Source organism: Pezoporus flaviventris, unplaced genomic scaffold (assembly GCF_033815535.1).
Source record: "Pezoporus flaviventris isolate CSIRO_AGI_PZ_B2104156 unplaced genomic scaffold, CSIRO_AGI_Pfla_v1 ptg000012l, whole genome shotgun sequence".
In the NCBI taxonomy this organism is placed as follows: domain Eukaryota; kingdom Metazoa; phylum Chordata; class Aves; order Psittaciformes; family Psittacidae; genus Pezoporus; species Pezoporus flaviventris.
Genome location: NW_026892560.1, coordinates 209,748 through 228,033, shown reverse-complemented (window position 1 = coordinate 228,033; position 18,286 = coordinate 209,748). Strand labels below are relative to the sequence as shown.

At 57.7% G+C, this 18,286-nt stretch overlaps 1 protein-coding gene across 1 annotated transcript in view; it reads left to right on the top strand.

Moving 5' to 3' along the window:
• The first annotated feature begins 3,136 nt into the window (after nt 1-3,136).
• Nucleotides 3,137-18,286, top strand: part of EPS8L2 (EPS8 signaling adaptor L2) — a 59,572-nt gene continuing 44,422 nt past the window's right edge. The window contains exon 1 of the mRNA XM_061450932.1: nt 3,137-3,260. The gene's annotated coding sequence lies outside the window, so the exon portion shown is untranslated. The remainder of the gene's footprint in view (nt 3,261-18,286) is intronic.

Sequence of the window (18,286 nt, the reverse complement as noted above, 5' to 3'; positions counted from 1 at the left end):
CAGCTCTGCCATGGGGTCTAGTGGGAGGTGTCCCTGCCCGTGGCACGGGGTTGGAACTGGATGAGCTTTAAGGTCCCTTCCGACACAAACCAGGCCGTGATTCTATGGTTCTCTATGGAGACACAGGGATATATACGATATAAAACATGGTGAACTCTTTGCTCCCTAACCATCCCATAGACGAAAACCAAGCAGCAGCACAGAGTGACAATGTGCTGACAGTCAGCAGCGGGGTAAAGAGACACCTATGGTAACAAACACTCATTTTGGAGCTCATTCAGAGCAAGGCCTGGTGGCTTTCACACTGCTTACGGGGTCCTGGGTGCTGTCAATGCCTCCTGGGGGTTCCTGCCACCAACCTGGACTCGCACCCTCAACAGGGCAGCTCAGCTCTGCTGCAGCATTTGAATGGAATTCCACCTTCAATTGTCATGTTCTGATTAGATGAGCAGATACTGGGGTAGTTCTGCCGCTGGCAGCCCCTCGCCCCATGAGGAACGTGGGCTGAGGAAGCTCCAGCAGCTCCTTCACCTCAGGCACCTCCAGGCTTTGACTGGGAATTGCCACTTGTGCTGCTGACCCTGCCTCCACGACAGCTCCTCTCCGCGCCGAGCTGCTAGAACACCCCAAGTGAATGAGGGCTTCTCTGCCCTTTCCAAACCGGTCCCAGCGTTCGGATAAGGCACAGCACGGCGAAGCCGTTGATGACATTTGCCAGACAGAAGCTTGCAGGAGCTCCTCATGCGGAGGCCCAACCCTCCTGGAACAGGACGAGCCAGTTGGATGAAGCGGGCATTAAAAGCTGCGAGGAACACCTCTCTTGAGGAGCTGGGTCGGGGTGGCGTTTGCCCTGCCAAGGAAGAAGTCTTTGTTCTCCAGCCATCGCAGGGGTGTCTGCCGCCAAGCTCATTTAAAAGGCTGATCCCGAGAGGCAAGTTGGGCCTCTTGGGATTTCCAGCCCGGAGATCCTCCGAGAGATAGGGATGTATGGGTCCACCGCCTTCCCGTGCGCCGCAGCAGGCAGGAACGAGGTACAGCCCCAAAGGAGCAGGGCTGAGGACGTGGGGCGCATCTGGAGCCACACAGGGAGCGGAGCAGGAATACCGGACCCCCCGGCACAGCAGGGTAATTCCCCTCTCGCAGCAGCATCAGCTGTTACAGGGAGGATGGAATAAGCTCCGCTGTGGTTTTCTCCCTTGCTGCCTCCTCCACGCAGCAGTTAGAGGTTTCCTGTGGGTGCAGCACCTCGCAGGAGCCCACTGCATCGTGACCGTGGAGCTGAGGCTGGCAGAGAGCGCGCGCAGCGCCTAACACCTCCAACGGCTTCTGCAGCAGAATCCTGCCGCCTCCCTGTCTGCACGCCGGGAAAGTCAGCCCGGCCCAGTGGTCCCAGTGTGTTATCCCGGTGGTAGATGACACATTTCAGGGGGTAGGGGTCTGCTGCACAAAGCCTTTCCCCTGGCAGGGCCCACCGGGCTCCAGCTGAGCTGATGCTCCCGCTGCATTTCCCTTCTGTTGAACCAACATCCCTTCTCCTGCCTGGAACTGTGGCTGGCAGCCTCCAAGACCTGCTTCTCCCCGTGCTGGCGATGTCTCACAGTGCATCCTGTGCCGAGCTGCCTGGGATCTCACTGACACGGCAGCGAGGATGCTGCTGGGTGCTGGGGGGGGGCATCACACCGGGTACCGGCTCACGTCCCGCGCGGGGGAAGAGGCTGATCTCCTGTCAGGACTGAGCTGTCACGCAGGGAAGTGGCTCTCCCGCTGCCCATCCGGCTCACCCAGCAGCATTCCTCCTGCAGTAACTCACCCGGGGTGTTCCCCTGCTCCTCCGGAGCTCAGCACGAGCCCCCTTAGCAAGGCAGGCACTGAAGGAAAGCACGGGGCAGGGAGCTCAGGAAGCCTCCAGCCCTGTGTCCCGTGGTGGAAGGGCCCAAGTTGCAGCTCCTTCTGCCCCGAGGCTGGTGACAAGGGGTCTCTGTGCATGCCATGGGTTCACCACACATCACAGGGATGGGGGGTGGCCTGTGATGCACCTGCACTTCAATAGAATGGTCTCAAAAGCCCCCATCCCTGGCAGTGTTCAAGGCCAGGTTGGACACAGGGGCTTGGAGCAAGCTGCTCTAGCGGAAGGGGTCCCTGCCCGTGGCAGGGGTTGGAGCTGGAGGAGCTTTAAGGTCCCTTCCAAACCATTCTATGACTCTATGGCCCTACTCCTATAAAGCTTTCCCTGTGCCCACCTGGAGCCCTTTCCTCCTCTCCTGCCCCACAGCAATTGCTTCACCTCAGTTCCTCCCCAGGGTGGGTTTAGCAATCACCCCTTCTCCCTTTGTAACCCCAGCACAGCTCTGCCAAAGCCATGTTCTACCTTTGCCCACTGCCAGGGGCCAAAGTGTGGGGCTGAGCCGTGGGGCACAGCTGGGCCCCACTACCCCCTGCCAGCTCCTGGACAAGAGGCTTTACGGCCGTGTAACCCTAAGGAGCACAGTGCCACGGCGTGCGGTACCCCGAAGGGTCTCTGCTCCGCACCCCAACCGCTTTGGGGACCCGAAGAGTGAGGTTATTTTGCCCTCCCTGCGCCCCACGGCACCTTTCCCTCCTGCGGACGGCAGGCAGGAGCAGAGCTGGAGGAAAACAAGCCGTGAGTCAGCGCGGGGCAGCGGAGGAGAGCACCGGGCTGCACAAAGGGTGCCTTGTTCCCCCCCGCAAGCAGCCTGGCAGCGCATCCCCTCCCTCCCCGGCGATGGAAACCCAAGCCCCGCGCCCTCCTTTGCCAGCCGTGGCTGCCTCCCGGCTCCCCGTTGTACACAATGAGCTCAGGGTGGGAGACACCTCGAGTTCCACACGTCCCTCCCGAGCTCTCCGTGCCCTTGCATGGGGAAGGGGCGGCCGGCTCCTGGTTATTCAGTAACCTGTTGCTCCGGCTGCCAGCTCCACCTCTCGCTGCCTGCACATCCCTCCCCTCCTCTGCTCTGCCAGGAAGCCTCTGTCACCTGCTCGCAGACAGGCTGCGAGCGGCGCCGGCACCCAAAGGGCAGCGGGGAGGCGGCAGCGAGGGGACCCGCACCAGGCTGGGGCACCGGGTGGGCTCTGCGCTCCATCGCTGGCCCTTGCGCTCGCAGGCAAAGCCCCCGGGCAGGAGGCAAAGGGAGTTGGGCTGCTGGAGAATGGCAGCAGGATTGGAGTAGGAAGTCACGGATAACTGCGGGAGAGGACACACGGGAGCAGAGGGGGGGGACACGAGCGGCTTCTCAGCACCGGTGAGTCCCTCCCTGCACACCCGAAACCTTCGCATCCCCCCTGCCCAACGGCCCTCTGCTTCCCAAGCGCGGTGGGCGCAGCTGCGGAGGGAGCGTGGCCGGAGGGGCTGTGCTTGGGATGTGTCCCTGGGGGGGGGGGTATGGGGGAAAAGTGGGAAAACGGCGTTTTCCAGCGCTCTTGTGTGGGGTTGTTCCCGTTCCTGCGCTTCCCAGCGGGACGGCCCCGGGAGGTGGCATTGTCCCGGCACCGAGCAGCAGCTTTCGCTCTGCTGAGGTCTGGAGAGGGCAGCTGGGAGCTGCTGCTTGTCTGCAAACCTCGGGGGTTCCTCCTCGGGGACGTGCGTGGAGGGGAGGAATTCGGCCATTCCCGGTGGGCACCGCCGGAGCTGCTGCGCTGGGTGCGTGTCCTCGCCATCACCGCGTTCCCAACCGGGGCTCGGAGCTGCCCCGTTCCCTCGGCTCTGCCGGCCCGTGAGCCGTGGGCTGCATTCAGGGGCTGGAGCGCAGCTTTCCCTGTCCCCTTTCCCTTAGTTGCCTGGAAAATGCCAGAGCAAACTCCACCGGGACAAGGCTCAGGGACGACTCATTTCCCTGACGTTACGTTTAAAGGCTGGGAATAATTGTGAGACAACACAGTAGTAAAATCCAGCGATTGCCCTGTTGTAATTAGGGCAACAGGGAGTAACGCTTGAGTTGCTGGGCTGCTCCCAAACGCTGCACGGAGCGAGGGCTGGGACAGGGATCAGATCCCTCGGCGGCTGCTTTGGTGGGATCTGCTCCTGAAAGGGCTCTCCTGGAGCTCGAGAGTGACACTCAGCAGCCCGGCTGCCTGAAGCCCAGACCCACTTTCACCTCGGGAGCACGTTCCTGGCTCCGTTTAGTGCAGTGATGAAGCTTTCAGGTGGTTCGGAGCAAAAATGAGCCCTTCATGCCCAGGAAGGGCAGGCAAGGAGCTGAATCAGGGAGTCCCACCACAGGACTATAAGGAGGGGCTCGGGATCCACTGCGGGAATACCTGGGAGTGGAAAGGTTATTGTTTTGTGCTGTTTAAAAGCAAGGCTTAAACTGGTGATTGAGGTGATACCAAGAGTTTGATCCTTGCTGCGGTCGGGCCTGGCTCGTACCTGGTGCTGGTTCCACTGCTGAAGCTGGGCTGGTTGAGCCCCCCAGATGATCGGAGCAGGATGCACTCTGCAGGGCAGGGGGGGTTTGTCATACAGTGATAGAGCTTGGAGGGACCCGGGAGTGCTTTGGGGCACCGGAGAACAAGCTGAGTGCTGGCATCATTGAGCTGGATGCTGGTGAAGGTGAAGTCCCCGTTTGCTTGGTGTCGTGAAGCAGCTTTACAAGACAAGCTTTGGTTTCTGCCCCTCTGCCGGTGCCTGTCAAGATCAGGGTGGGCAAAGGCAGCCTGGGGGCCGCACAGCAGGAGGAGGAAACGTCCTCTGGCACGATCTCTGTGCCACAGACAGACAGAGACAGACTCTGGCCTCCAGTGCCCAGCTTGGTTGACTGCAGACAAGCTCCCATCAGTTGGAGTGGCAAAACCCAGCCCCAAGGCTGCTGAAATAGGTCCTGAGCATCGCTTCTGGGGCTCCGTCTGCTCGACTCCCATGGGTGCAGCACTCGACCTGCACGAACCAGCTTGGGCAGCAGCTGGTTTGCAGGTGGATCAGAGAGAGAAGACGACACTGTCTGCTGTAACATGAACAGCAGGCACCATTTTGTTGGGCTGTCCCGCTGTGGCTTCAGCCAAGGGCATAAAGAGCCAGGGAACGGTTGTGCAGGATGAACCCAGGCTCTGCTCTGCTGGAGACCCTGTTTGGAGGACCAAATCTGCCAGAGGCTGGTTAGGATCCGACCCTTGATGGGCTGGCTTTGTGCTGGAAAACTGAGTGCTTCTCATAGGGTCATGGATAACTCAGGTTAGAAGAGAGATTCCAAAGAGACCTGGGTGTGCAGAAGGTCTCAGGAGGTTTCAGTCCTTGTGGTAGGCAAAGGAAGGAGTGAAACAGAGTGAATATATGCATCGGCTTGTGTGGGCTTGAGAAACATCCATATGAAATAAGTCCGGGTGCAAAGCCTGAGTGCGTGGGGAGCCTCGGAGGGCTGGATCCACGGCCGGCTGCTGCTTTGGTGCTGTGTCTCTGTCACACTCCCTGCTTGCTTCCCTCTTCCATGCCGTGGTCTCCCTGGAAGTGCCAGGTCAGGGCAGTTGGTGGGTTCGGTGGTTTTCTCCTTGGCCTCACGTCTGCTTTACATTGCAGCAGTCAGCAGTGCTGCCCCTAACCCTAAGGCAGATGGTGGTGCATCACCTTCAGCCTGAGCTTGATGTGATGGGCAGTAAAACGATCGCCATCCAAAGCCACTCCAGCCTTGTGAGCCCTCCCAGAAGTGCCAGGGGATGTCCACAGACTTCCCAGAATGGCAGAGATAGTTTCCTGCACTGCAATAAAGCTTTATCAGCAGCAACGTATGTGCCCGGAACAGCAGCATTCCTGCAGCACTGGGCAGATCTAGGTGCACATGACTGTCAGCACGGCCTCCTGACCCTCCCTGCTTTGGCCAAGGTTCAGCAGGTACCCAGAACACTCACCTGCCTGCCCACGAGCTGCTGCAGCCTCCCACTGCAAGGGAGGGCACGGGTGGTACCTTCAGAATCCTCCCTGCTCATCCCACTGCGTTACAGGAGAGCCCTTGCGCCATCAGGAGCGGTGCCTGAGTGACGCAGGAGATGGCATCCAAGGAGACCCAAGATCAGTTTGGCTCCTGGATCTCCCCTTGCCACCAGACCACAGCTTCTCATGGCAGGGCCACAGCAGAGGAGAGCATTAAGGGGTGTCATGAAGGAGAGAGGCTGTGAACAGCAGCTCCGTCTGCTCGTGGTGGGTTTGAAGTGGAAAGCTCAGGAAGAAAGGATGCTCTCACCCATGCCTAAAGTATTTAGCTCCTCTGGATCAAATCACTGTCAAGAGGGAGTCAAAGGGGATCCCAGAGGGAGCCAACCCCATGCATTGGTGTTCTGCTCCCATTTGAACAAGGGGAAAGTTTGTCCTTCCCCAGTGCAGCCAGATGCTTCCTTCCTCCTGGCTGGGGATGGTGCCGCCGGCAAACCCGACGCTCGCGATGCCAGAGGGTAACCAAAAAGCCCTGGTGCTTTTACTTCCTGATAATCCAGATAAATCAGGAGGAACTGCACGGAAGGAGGGAGGGGAGGGTGTGGAGCCGAGTGCTGGACCGGTTTGGAGCTCTTCTCCCATTCACCTGCACTGCAGTTCCCCCGGAGAGCTGAGCCCTTGCTCCCATTCCCCAAGTGCTCCCAAGGGCGTTACTGCAACGTGCTCACTGCCACTGAGGGAAAAGCCCAGAAGCTTCCCAGCCCATGGGAAGGGGAAGCCTGGAGGTGGCTGTTCCTGCAGACACAGATGACTCAGGGGGACCTAGAGAGGAGGGTCACAAATCAACCCCACTCGCAAGCAGAGTCATGGGATTCCAGGCTGCTTTGGGTTGGAAAGGACCTTAAAGCTCCTCCAGTCCCAACCCCTGGCACAGGCAGGGACCCCTTCCACTGGAGCAGCTTGCTCCAAGCCCCTGTGTCCAACCTGGCCTTGAGCACTGCCAGGGATGGGGCAGCCACACCACAAAGGTTTCCCTTACCCTATTGAGACGTCTCCTGAGCCAGAAATCCTCATCTCGGGGGCCACATCCAGACCATGGTTGGTTGATCGCCCGCTGAGGCTTAGCCCACCTCTTCCCTTCTCCTTTCCCACTCCCTGAAAGGCTCCCACAGCTTCTCCCAGGCATTCCAGCTGGGATGGAGGAGCTGAGCACCAGGACCCAGGAAGGGACAGCCAATGGGATTTTGGAACAGCCCTAGCTCTTGTGATGGGCAGATAAGGCACAACTGAGCCCTCAGCTCTCACAGGCCTCCAACCCAGCTTTGCCCCAGGTGAAGGCAGCTCTTTTAATGGCTGCTGGAGCAGCAGCACTCCACAGGTGGTGGGTTGGGGTCTTTCAACACCTGCTTGGAAAGGGCCAGCAAATGCTTTCCTTCTTTTGGTTTCCAGCTGTGTTCTGGCCCCCAGAAGCATTTTAGGAGGTGAACTTGAGTTTTGTGCTTCTTTTTTCTTCTTTTTTTCCACTCTCTGTCTTATCAGTCTCAACCTGGCCTGATTTATATCCTCCAGAGGTAAAGTGCAGCCCATGTGAGGGGCAATAAAGCAAAGTTCAGGCACCCAGCAGTAATGCCCAGCACTGCAGAGCAGTTCAGAAAGTGAAACTAAGCCCAAGCGAGCAGGCACAGTCCTGATGCTCAGCATCACCCTCCCAGAGCACTGACACGTACCCGGCCTCTTCCTGCAGGTGACCAGAAGTGGGAGCTGAGCTGCTTCCAGCCTCTTTACGTGTTAGAGGTGTTGGCTGCCAGGAGAACCAGAGCTGCCACCAGCAAGTGCAAAGCAAACCCCAAACCCTGACCCACCTCATGGCTGTGGACAGCACAAATGGGTTGTTCTATTCTGCCTCGTTGCCACCAACAGGACTGCTTTGGGGTCACTCATCCCACCACTGTGGCAGGAGATGCGTGGCAATGAGGAGGGTGCTGCCCTTGTTGCTCATAGGTGGCAACAGAGGGTTGGAGCTTAGACTGTGGCTTATGGACACAAAGCCCTCCAAGCGTGGTTTGAGGCCGTCAGTGGGAACTGCATGGAGGAAGAAGCTTTTGCTGCAGATAAACACAGAGGTCCCCATTTGCCTGAGCCTCAGACACTCCTCCACCAGTGAATTCTCTTGCAAAAACACTGGGGAGAGAAGAGAGGAAAGTAATTGCACCCACACCATCCCCTCATAAATCACAGGCTAGAGCCTGCTCTCATGCCTGACACCGCTGCCTCTTAATGACAGCTGTGCTCAGCAGAGCCAGGCTTTGTGCAGCAGGCAGCTCTCATTGAACCTCCCTGCTCCCTAGGAAGACATGCATGTTTTCCCCTGGGGAGGAAGGGGATGGACTCGTGTGTGGCCATTCCCCTGGGTTAATCTCAAACACTTTCACACAGGGAGGCACTCTGGCTTGTTTTCAGTACCTGATGCTCCTGGTGTTGTTTCTAGGTTGGGATATGGGGGCTCTGAAAACTCCTTGAAGAAGGAAAACCATGTATCCAGGTTTACTGGTCAGGTGTGGATGGTGCTTGTCTGCTCTAAGGTTGGGTAGCAAGAAATGGCTCCTCAGTTGATGTACATGACCACAGTGATACTGCAGATTGTTCCTTGCTGAGACTGCAGCCCTTAATATCTGTGTCCCAGGCTGCACCCAAGCAAATCCTCTGATTGGAATTAGATAGACTTCAAGAGGCTTGATCCATGCCCACATCCACATGAAAAGAGGGGCAGGTCCCTCAGGCTGGCAGGGGAAGGAGCCCTGTGGCACCAGGCACCTGCAGGCCAGCATCTCTAGATGATCTGCAGATGGGCTTGGTGCATTGCTGACTCACCTCCACCTTCCCACCACCTGAGAACACCTAAGCTGCAGGAGGCATCTGAGCTATGGGAATGGCAGTTTGCCCCACTGATGTCAAAGGGCTGATTCCCAAGCAGTGTGAGTCAGCATTCTCCAGCTGGGCCTGCTGAGTTGCAGTAGCTGAGAACCCAAGTCCAGCAGCCAGCACACACTCACTCCAATGAAGGCAGAGTAGGCTGTGAATAACATGGGGAAAACCATCAAATCCCAGAGGGGTTTGGGGGGGAAGGGACCTTAAAGCTCCTCCAGCTCCAACCCCTGCCGCGGGCAGGGACCCCTTCCACTGGAGCAGCTTGCTCCAAGCCCCTGTGTCCAACCTGGCCTTGAGCACTGCCAGGGATGGGGCAGCCACAGCTTCTCTGGGCACCCTGTGCCAGCGCCTCAGCACCCTCCCAGGGAAGAGCTTCAGCCTCACATCTAACCTGAACTTCCCCTGTTCCAGTTTGAACCCATTCCCCCTTGTCCCATCACTACAGAAGGGACAGGCTGCGAGAGTCACCATGGCATGGCCAGCTCTCAGGGTGAACTGTAGATCCACGACTGTCCGCTTGGATGCTGTGAGTTGCTCCTCCTTGAAAACGAAGTGGATGAAGCTTCACCAGCTGAAAAAGTGACTGCCACAAGAGCTGCAGCTCAGTGGGACGAGCTGCTGCACTCAGCTGGGCAGGAGCAGGTTGAGCAGGATCAATGGAGAGCAGAGGTACCAGAGCTGGGCTGGCTGCTGGGCTCTGGCAGAATGGGCAGGTAACACCCTAGGTGTGGTCAGGCCACTGCCTCAGCAATCCCCTTGACATGGAAGCACCCTCTTCCCTCTGCTCCCAGCTTGGAAAGGAAGAAGGAAGGTCCCTCACGTATGTGACTGAAGTTATGGAACATCCAACACTCCAGCTTGGGAGGGAGACAGTTGAGGTGCTGCTCTCCTCGAGATCTGGGATACAGCCCGTGCTGTGGAGACAGTGAACAGGGAGCAGTTCATGACTAACGGAGCTGGGGGCATCCCATGATCCTGGCAGCTGGCAAGTGCCCCGTGGGCAACAAAAGCTCCTAAATCCCACTGCTGGAGGCTGGGAAACACTGCTGAGAGCTTCCCGTGAGCCTGCCCTGTTCTCCTCCTCTCCTGTGTGTGCTCCCACAGCACACTGAGCGCTGGCAGAGGGGATGGAGCACCCCACATCCAGGCAGTTCTGGAGCGCCGTGTTTCTGGCTCCTCGGAGCCCGGAGGGAGGATGAAGGGAGGAGAGGAGCTCCCGCCCCGGTGCCTGTCAGTGGAAGGAGGCGTGGTGCAAGTCTCATCGCAGCCTTGCAAGCGAGGGCTGAGGGAGGCTGGAAGAAAGAAGCCGCTCAAAGCCCGCCGGCCACCGGCACATGCAGGCGAGCCCAGGCGGGCCCCTCAACGTCTGCTCCATCCCTGGCACAAGCCCAGAGGCGCTCCTGCTCCCTGCTGCTGCTGCCAAGACCTTGCGAGCGAAGGGGAGAAGGTGAGGAGCATCTGAAGCAGTGCAGGAGAGTGGGAGAGCTCTGGGCTGTCAGCACCCCACAGCCCCTGGCGCCCTCCCTAGAGCTCGGTGGGTGATGCCAGCTCCAACACCGTTCGTCCTTGATAAGGCGAGTGCATGGCGCTGCCAGGTCACTGCTTGTAGGGGCCACGCTCTGCTCCAGCACCACACAGTGACAGACACACGTCTGACTCCTGTCCCAGGACCTGGTTGGCTCAGGACATGCAGCTCAGCAGTGCCCCCACTCCAGCCAACAGCAGGTACTGAGGGATCCCTTGGGATCACTCCGGGTTTCTCCCAGCCCAGGTCTGCTGCAGCGCCCGATCGTGCTCCTTCCTCCTTGCCCTTGCAGGAGATCAGGGGGAGTTTGTACCAAGACGGTTAAAACATTCCTGCAGTGTAAGATTAGAAAGTGCCATTTCAAGCCTTTAGATAAAGCCAGCCTCCCACATCCTTCTATTCTACATGGAACAAAGAGCAAAGGGAACATTCCTCTTTTGGGTTTGCAATGACTCCTCATGGGACTCTCACCGTGGAACTGGCCGTTCATGGTGCAGAACCCGCTGGCATCATCCACAGGGGCTGGTGGCTTTCCTGAAAGCCCAGACACCAGAGATCAGCCCAGACTGGAGCTGAGCAGGCTGCACAAGCCCAGGGTTTAGTGCTCACACGCACGGGGAGGCTCCACAGCCAGCAGCGATGCTGCTTGAGCCATTTCCAGCTCTCACACTCCTGGGATGCTCCTTCCTTGTGCTGGGAGTCGCATTCTGGAGCTGATCTGGCTGGCAAATAAAGCAGTGAGTTCAGAAGTGTCCCTGTGGGGGAATGGGGATCCAACCCCATCAGTTCCTGCTCTGGGTTGGAGTGATCCTGCTGGCGGTGGCTGGGGACAGCAGGAGGCTGGAAGTGCTGAAGCTGCTCCTGGAGCCAACGCTGACTTCTCACAGTGGCTAGGAGAGAATCAGGACCATTTGCTCATCCTCAGCCCCGGTTTCAGAGTGAAAATCAAGTGGGAATGTGGAAGCAGGAGGGAGGAACTGCCAGGATAAGGTTGCTGTATCCAGCAGCATCCCTAAGGGTTAATACAAGGAATGTCTCTAGCAGTTTGCTGACTGAAGGCTCCAAATGCTATGTGCAAGGACATCAAGAGGAGCTGTTTAAAGGTGTAGGCAATGCCTGAGCCCATGTGGATCAGCAGCACTTGTGGCCCTGCCCATAGGAATGCCAGGCACTGACTGCAGCTCTTCCCATTGCTTCTTCCAGCACCACGTAGCACATTCCAAGTGTATTCCTCTTGCTGAGGCTGTAAATGTCTCTGGTGGGAGCAGAGCCCTAAGGATGGGCTGAAGGAGGCCCAGGAGGTCGCCGTCAGCCCAATGAGCTCACATCCCAACTCTGATGGGCAGTTTGTGTCTCAGGAAAGGAGCACGGCTCCTGCACAGGGATTTGGGGAATAGCACCAGGTTCTCCTCCCCTCACTGCTGCCTGTCACTGTCCCTCTTGTCCTGGGCACCCAAAGCCAGAGCAGGGCTATCCCCAGCTGCGCAGGAAAGGCTGGTTAAACATTTCCCAACAAACCATGGTTTGTATCGGCAACAAGCATCGTGGTTCCGATGGGAGACGCTGTGGGAACCCAGGAATGTCAGCATGCTGCAGGCAGAACAAACAGAAAAGTGACAGCAAACACCCGCTTGGATGAAGTCCCATTTCTGCCTCTCAGAGGTGGCTGGGAACTGATAAATCACCGTTTTCCATATGGAATTGTATCTATCGGCATGTGCAGAGGGGCTGGTAAAGCATAGCTCAGAGCAGACATTCTGGGGACTGAAGAGGCCTGGAGCCAGGCTGAGAGAGCTGGGCTGGGGCAGCCTGGACAAGAGAAGGCTCCTGAAGGGGAGACCTGAGAGCAACTCCAGTGCCTGAAGGGGCTGCAGGAAACCTGGAGAGGGGCTTGGGACAAGGGCCTGTAGGGACAGGCCAAGGGGAATGGCTTGAACCTGCCCGAGGGGAGACTGAGCTGAGCTCTTAGGCAGAAGCTCTTCCCTGGGAGGGTGCTGAGGCGCTGGCACAGGGTGCCCAGAGAAGCTGTGGCTGCCCCATCCCTGGCAGTGCTCAAGGCCAGGTTGGACACAGGGGCTTGGAGCAAGCTGCTCCAGTGGAAGGGGTTGGGCTTGGAGCTGGAGGAGCTTTCAGGTCCCTTCCAACCCAAACTGTTGTGAAACCCCAGCAGAAAGAAGACAGCTGGATGATGTTACCACTAAAAGCACCCAGGTGCTGCTGCCTGGACTCTTTGTGCCCATTCCCCCCCTCAGCAGCTCTCCTGAGCCATGTGAATGATCCATCCCCGTGGATTCCAGCCCAGACATCTGTTTCTATTACAAGTGCCAGGCTCTTTGTGCTCCCACTCCACCTCTCAGCCATGTACCTGCATCTCAGGGCAGCCTGGGATGAGAGAGGGGCTGAGGAACCCAAGAGCAGCCGCTCCGCAATACCTTGCTCCCTCTGTGCAAGCCAAAGGAAGATGCGCCATGAGAGCCCTGAGTGCACGGTGAGGGGCTCAATGCACCCTCCAAGAAACCCTCCAGCAGCTGGCCTGGACCCTGCCCCGTCTCCAGAGTCCTGCAGTCACCATCGGAGCTCCCATGTGCCAGGGTGCAGGGCGAAGGAATTGTTAGCCAGGAGCCAAAAATACACCGGCAGGAAGCGAGGAGGAAGCAGGGAACGGGGTGGGGAAGGGCTGGCAGCCGCTGCTGCTGGGATTAGCCCAGGAAGGCTGGGGAAGCCTTCGGCATCAAATGGGATGTGAATCAAGGGATGAATCTCCTCCCTCGAGTCTTTGTCCCACCCGCCCTGAGCGAGTTTTACAGCGGGAAGTGAGAGTTCCCCATGCATTCCCTTCCCCAAGCCCCACCTGCTGTGGGCAGCTGTGTGGAAAGGGAGGAGGGAGCAGAGCGGAGTAGCTACTCACTGGTGCAGGCAGAGGGAGATGGGCTGCAGCCCTCTCCCTCGCTTTGGGGTAGATATGGCTTTACCTACCTATACAGGGGAGTAGCTCTTGGTTGAGGTTTAACAGTCATCTAACCCCCGAGACCTCAGGGTGACCATGCTGGAGACAGACTGGAGCTAAACATGGTCCCAAAACAGCTCTCAGCCTAATAACAGGCACTTCTCTGATGGAGAAAAGCTCTTGGCACACTCAGTGCCCTGCTACATGCCTGAACTGCTGCCAAGGGAGTGAATCAATGCTTTAGGGAGTAACCAAAAATGCCCTTCCTTTAGGAGGAGGTGGTGGAAACATCCCATCCATCTCAGCATCTCTGTCTTGCTCATGAACCGGGCAGCATGGGGGAGTCCACTGGCAAGCAAAACTCCTTCTGACCTTCCTGAGGTGAGGGACCAGCACCCAGTTGTCATTCCCTAAAGGATTCCAGCCCTGTTTGGGCTGGCACCAGCCAGGCAAGTGATGCTCAGGTTTAAGTACCAAGATCCTCCTGGGATTAAAGGCTGTTGCTGGGAAGTAATGTGGAAAAGGCCAGGTTGGACAGGGCTTGGAGCAGCCTGCTGTAGTGGAAGGCAATCCCTGCCCATGGCAGGGGGTTGGACCTGGATGATCTTATGGTCCTTTCCAATCCAAGCCATTCTGGGATTCTAAAATCATAGAACCATAGAATGATTTGGGTTGGAAAGGACCTTAAGATCATCCAGTTCCACCCCCCTGCCATGGGCAGGGACACCTCACACTAAACCATGGCACCCAAGGCTCTGTCCAACCTGGCCTTGAACACTGCCAGGGATGGAGCATTCACAACCTCCCTGGGCAACCCATTCCAGTGCCTCAGCACCCTCACAGGAAAGAATTTCCTCCTTAGATCCAATCTAAACTTCCCCTGTTTCAGTTTGAACCCGTTACCCCTTGTCCTGTCACTGCAGTCCCTAATGAAGAGTCCCTCCCCAGCATCCCTATAGCCCCCCTTCAGACACTGGAAGCTGCTCTGAGGTCTCCCCGCAGCCTGAGTCATGCTGCCAAATTAATCTGTCAGACTTCATGTACAAGCAGTACCACAGTGGGGGTGCTGAGGCCAGCTGAGGGGTGCACAGCAGGGACATGAGGTGGGCTCACAGTGAACCTGCACACTAAAACATCGGTTAATGACCAGTGAAGCACTTGAGCTCAAAGGAGCTGTGACTCCTCTGTCACTGACCTCTATGGCCACAGCTGGCAAGAGGTGACCGGTGGCCACCAGGGACTAACAAGGACCACCAGGGTATGGTGTCAGTGTAGCCCTGGCCGCTGATGGATGGACCAGAGCACTTTAAACCTTCTGGGAGAAGCAGCTTTGCTATGGGTGCTTTGCAGGCACACCCCACCACCTTTCCAGGCACGGATGGGACAGCCCTGAGCAGCTCAGGGGCTTGCCTTGAAGTCCCACCACAGTGAAGACCAGGCAGAGCCTTCACATCACTGTGTGAAGCAGCAGGGACCCAGCAGGGACACCAGCATCTTCTCCATCCCCAGCCAGCCGCTCATCCTGCTCGGGCTGAGTCTCCCAACTGTTTCACAACAAGCCAGGAAAAGCCATAAGAGAAATGAGAGATCCCCTTGAGAGGTGCATGTGAGGAACAGCAGACACTAGCAGAGGGCTTTGGTTCCTGCCTGGACGCAAGGGTGATGCAGTGCCCTGCTTCAGGCTGGGCTGGAGCAGCACAGGGCAGTGCCCCGGGCCATTATCCATCCCCTGCTCTGGAATATGACACATGCACACATGCAGAGTCACTCCCTGGTTTTACTGGCCTCAATGTCTCAGCCCTGAATTTTACACAGAGAAAACAAAAAGTCAGTGTCAAATCCCTCCCCCCTTTATAAAATCCCAGCTCTGACTCCCTTGCTGTGGTGATCCCGAGCCCATGGTCCAGCTCGAGGCCAGGAAAAGGGGATCATTTTGGGAGGGGAGGTGTTGAATAAGGACATAGAGAAACCTTCAGCCCTGCTACCACCAGTGCATTGCCTCAGCAAACCCTCTGGATGCCAGGCAAGCTGCAGCCATGGGTGCTGCCAGCCCTGGCACAGGATGGCTGCAGCCCTCCAGCCTTCCCCTTGTGTCCTTCTCCCCATGGCTCCCATCCACCAGTGACAGGACGAGGGCACAGGCTTTGCTCACAGGAGGTGTGGGCACAAATAGCAACAGGACACAGGAAAAGCACCTCGAATCCTGTGCTCAGCTCTGGGCCCCTCACTACAAGAGAGACCTTGAGGTGCTGGAGCAGGGCCAGAGAAGGGAACGGAGCTGGAGCAGGGCCTGGAGCCCAAGTGTGATGGGGAAGGGCTGAGGGAGCTGGGGGGTTCAGCGTGGAGAAGAGAAGGCTCAGGGGGGACCTGATGGCTGCCTCCAAGTGCCTGAGAGGAGGATGGAGCCAGGAGGGGCTGGGCTCTGCTCCCAAGGAACAAGGGATGGGACAAGAGGAAACGGCCTCAAGCTGCACCAGGGCAGGTTTAGATGGAGCTGAGGAACAATTCCTGCCCCAGAGGGTGCTCAGGCATTGGAACAGGCTGCCCAGGGCAGGGCTGCAGGCACCGGCCCTGGGGGTGCTTAGAGGATGTGTGGATGTGGCTCTTGGAGACATGGGTTAATGGTGGCCTTGGCAGTGCTGGGGTAAGGGTTGGACTGGAAGAGCTTGAAGGGCTTTCCCAACCTGGTTGATTCTGTGAGTCCATGACTCTACGATTCTTTTCCCAGGCAGCCTTGGGAACACGTCATGGCTTTTCTTCCTGAGGAGCACGAGTGACTCACGTTACGCTTTCTCCCAGAACAGTTTTGGAACTGGGGCTCTTTTAGTTCACCCCATTTAACAGGCTTTTATACAAGGCACATTCACCCACCTCCTTCCACCCTTCCAACAGCACCCAGGAGTATTTGGCAGGCTCTCTCTGGGCCTGTCCTAAACTGCAGCCCAAGTGCAAGTAATGCTCAGCCCCCCTGGCAAGAGATGGGCTCAGCAGCCACACAGCAAGCCCAGACCTGCGCCGTGGCTTTCCTCCACCCGGCTCCCGCAGGAGCCCTCCGAGAGAGAGGAAAAGGGTAAATCCAGGGGCTGTGACTCAGCACAGGGACTCTGCAAACGCCCCCTTCACTTGCAGAGGGGTAGTGGAGGCAGCTGCCAGGTTTTGTCCAAGATCCTGGAGATTGGGGCCTATTTATGCGTTTCCCCTGGGTATTTATAGAGCCAGGCGCTGTCTGGACTTGCTTTTGGTTGTGTTTCTTGAAGGGAGGATTTTCCCTCCTGGCAGGAATAGCAAAGCTCCTCGCTGGGTTCAGCCAGGAGCAGAACCTTCCTCTCCCCAGCCTGAGAGCCTCCAGCCCTGGCCTCCTCACCTGGACCTGAGCTAAGGTGTGTTTGCACCTCACCTCCGGGCTGGAAAGAGCCACATGCAGTGTGTGGGTACCCGTGGGCTGGGGGCACTTCCCGGTGCTGTCTGCAGGTGGTTGTTGAATGCTGGTTAACGTGGGCACTTCTGCTCCGTGGTGTCAGTTTGGGTTCCTGAGCCACTGGTTCAGCCCCTGGGAGCCAGCAGAGCCCTCAGATCCAGGGGCACTCAGCAGGGCTCAAGCCAGACCTGGTGGGTGGCTGGACAAGGGTGTGGATGTTCCCTTCTTGCTGTTAGGAAGCCGATCTCTGCATTCCCATTGGCAAGGGGGTGGAACTGGGGCATCTTGAGGTCCTTTCCAACCTAAAGCAGGAAATACTCTAAGCCCACATCACTGTTCCTGAGGAGGAAGGTGAACAAGGCGCAGGGTGATCCTCAGTGTTGGATCTAGATCTTACCCTGATGCTCTGCAGTGTGTGGGCACAACACACAAGAAGTGGCAGTGGGGGGTCCATCAGAGCTGGTAGAGGGGTGGCTGGAGATCTGAGCTGCCGCAGCCTGAAAGAGCAGCTGCTGCTTCTGCCATGGAGGGTGAAGAGCTCTTGGTTCCCTGCTCAGGCCTGTGCCGACCTGTTGGGCTGTATTTATTCAGGTGCTTGTCTCCTGGAGAATCTCCACAATGTGAAACATCCATGGACAGAGCAGGGAGTGTTTCTTCCACACACTGAGCAGGTTGTACCCAACGCCCATGGCTGGAGCTGCTGTAACAGGGTACATGCCATGCATGCCCTGAGATGACACACGTGCTCACCAGCACCTCTTCCATAGGGCTTGTGTCTTCACAACGTGACCTGGGTGATCTTGGGTGCCTTTGTCACTGTAAGATAAGTGGAAGGGTGCCATGGGTTGGAGGGAGGGAGGGAGAATGCTGCAAGGGCTGGAGCAGCTCTGCTCTGGAGCCAGGCTGAGAGAGCTGGGCTGGGGCAGCCTGGACAAGAGAAGGCTCCTGAAGGGGAGACCTGAGAGCAGCTCCAGTGCCTGAAGGGGCTGCAGGAAACCTGGAGAGGGGCTTGGGACAAGGGATGTAGGGACAGGCCAAGGGGAATGGCTTGAACCTGCCCGAGGGGAGACTGAGCTGAGCTCTTAGGCAGAAGCTCTTCCCTGGGAGGGTGCTGAGGCGCTGGCACAGGGTGCCCAGAGAAGCTGTGGCTGCCCCATCCCTGGCAGTGCTCAAGGCCAGGTTGGACACAGGGGCTTGGAGCAAGCTGCTCCAGTGGAAGGGGTCCCTGCCCGCGGCAGGGGTTGGAGCTGGAGGAGCTTTAAGCTCCCTTCCAACACAAACCACTCTGGAATTCTGTGATGTGTTTGACCGTCTGCTCCTTTGCTCTGGATTTGGGTTTCCCCTTGTGCTTTCTGACTAATCCACACATGAGTTTCTTTCAGAGGGCATATTCTAGGCAGAGGCCCTCCCAAGGAGGTCTGAACTTCATTTGGTGAGCCCCAACAGGCACCCTTACTGGCAGGTTCAGAAGGGTGGTTTCATCACTAGGAGGCTGGACCAGGGCACGGGAGACCCAGCCAAGTTCTCTGGTCCAACCCAGGATCCATCTCACAGGCACTTGTAGAGATCTAAACTGTACTGTGTGGACTG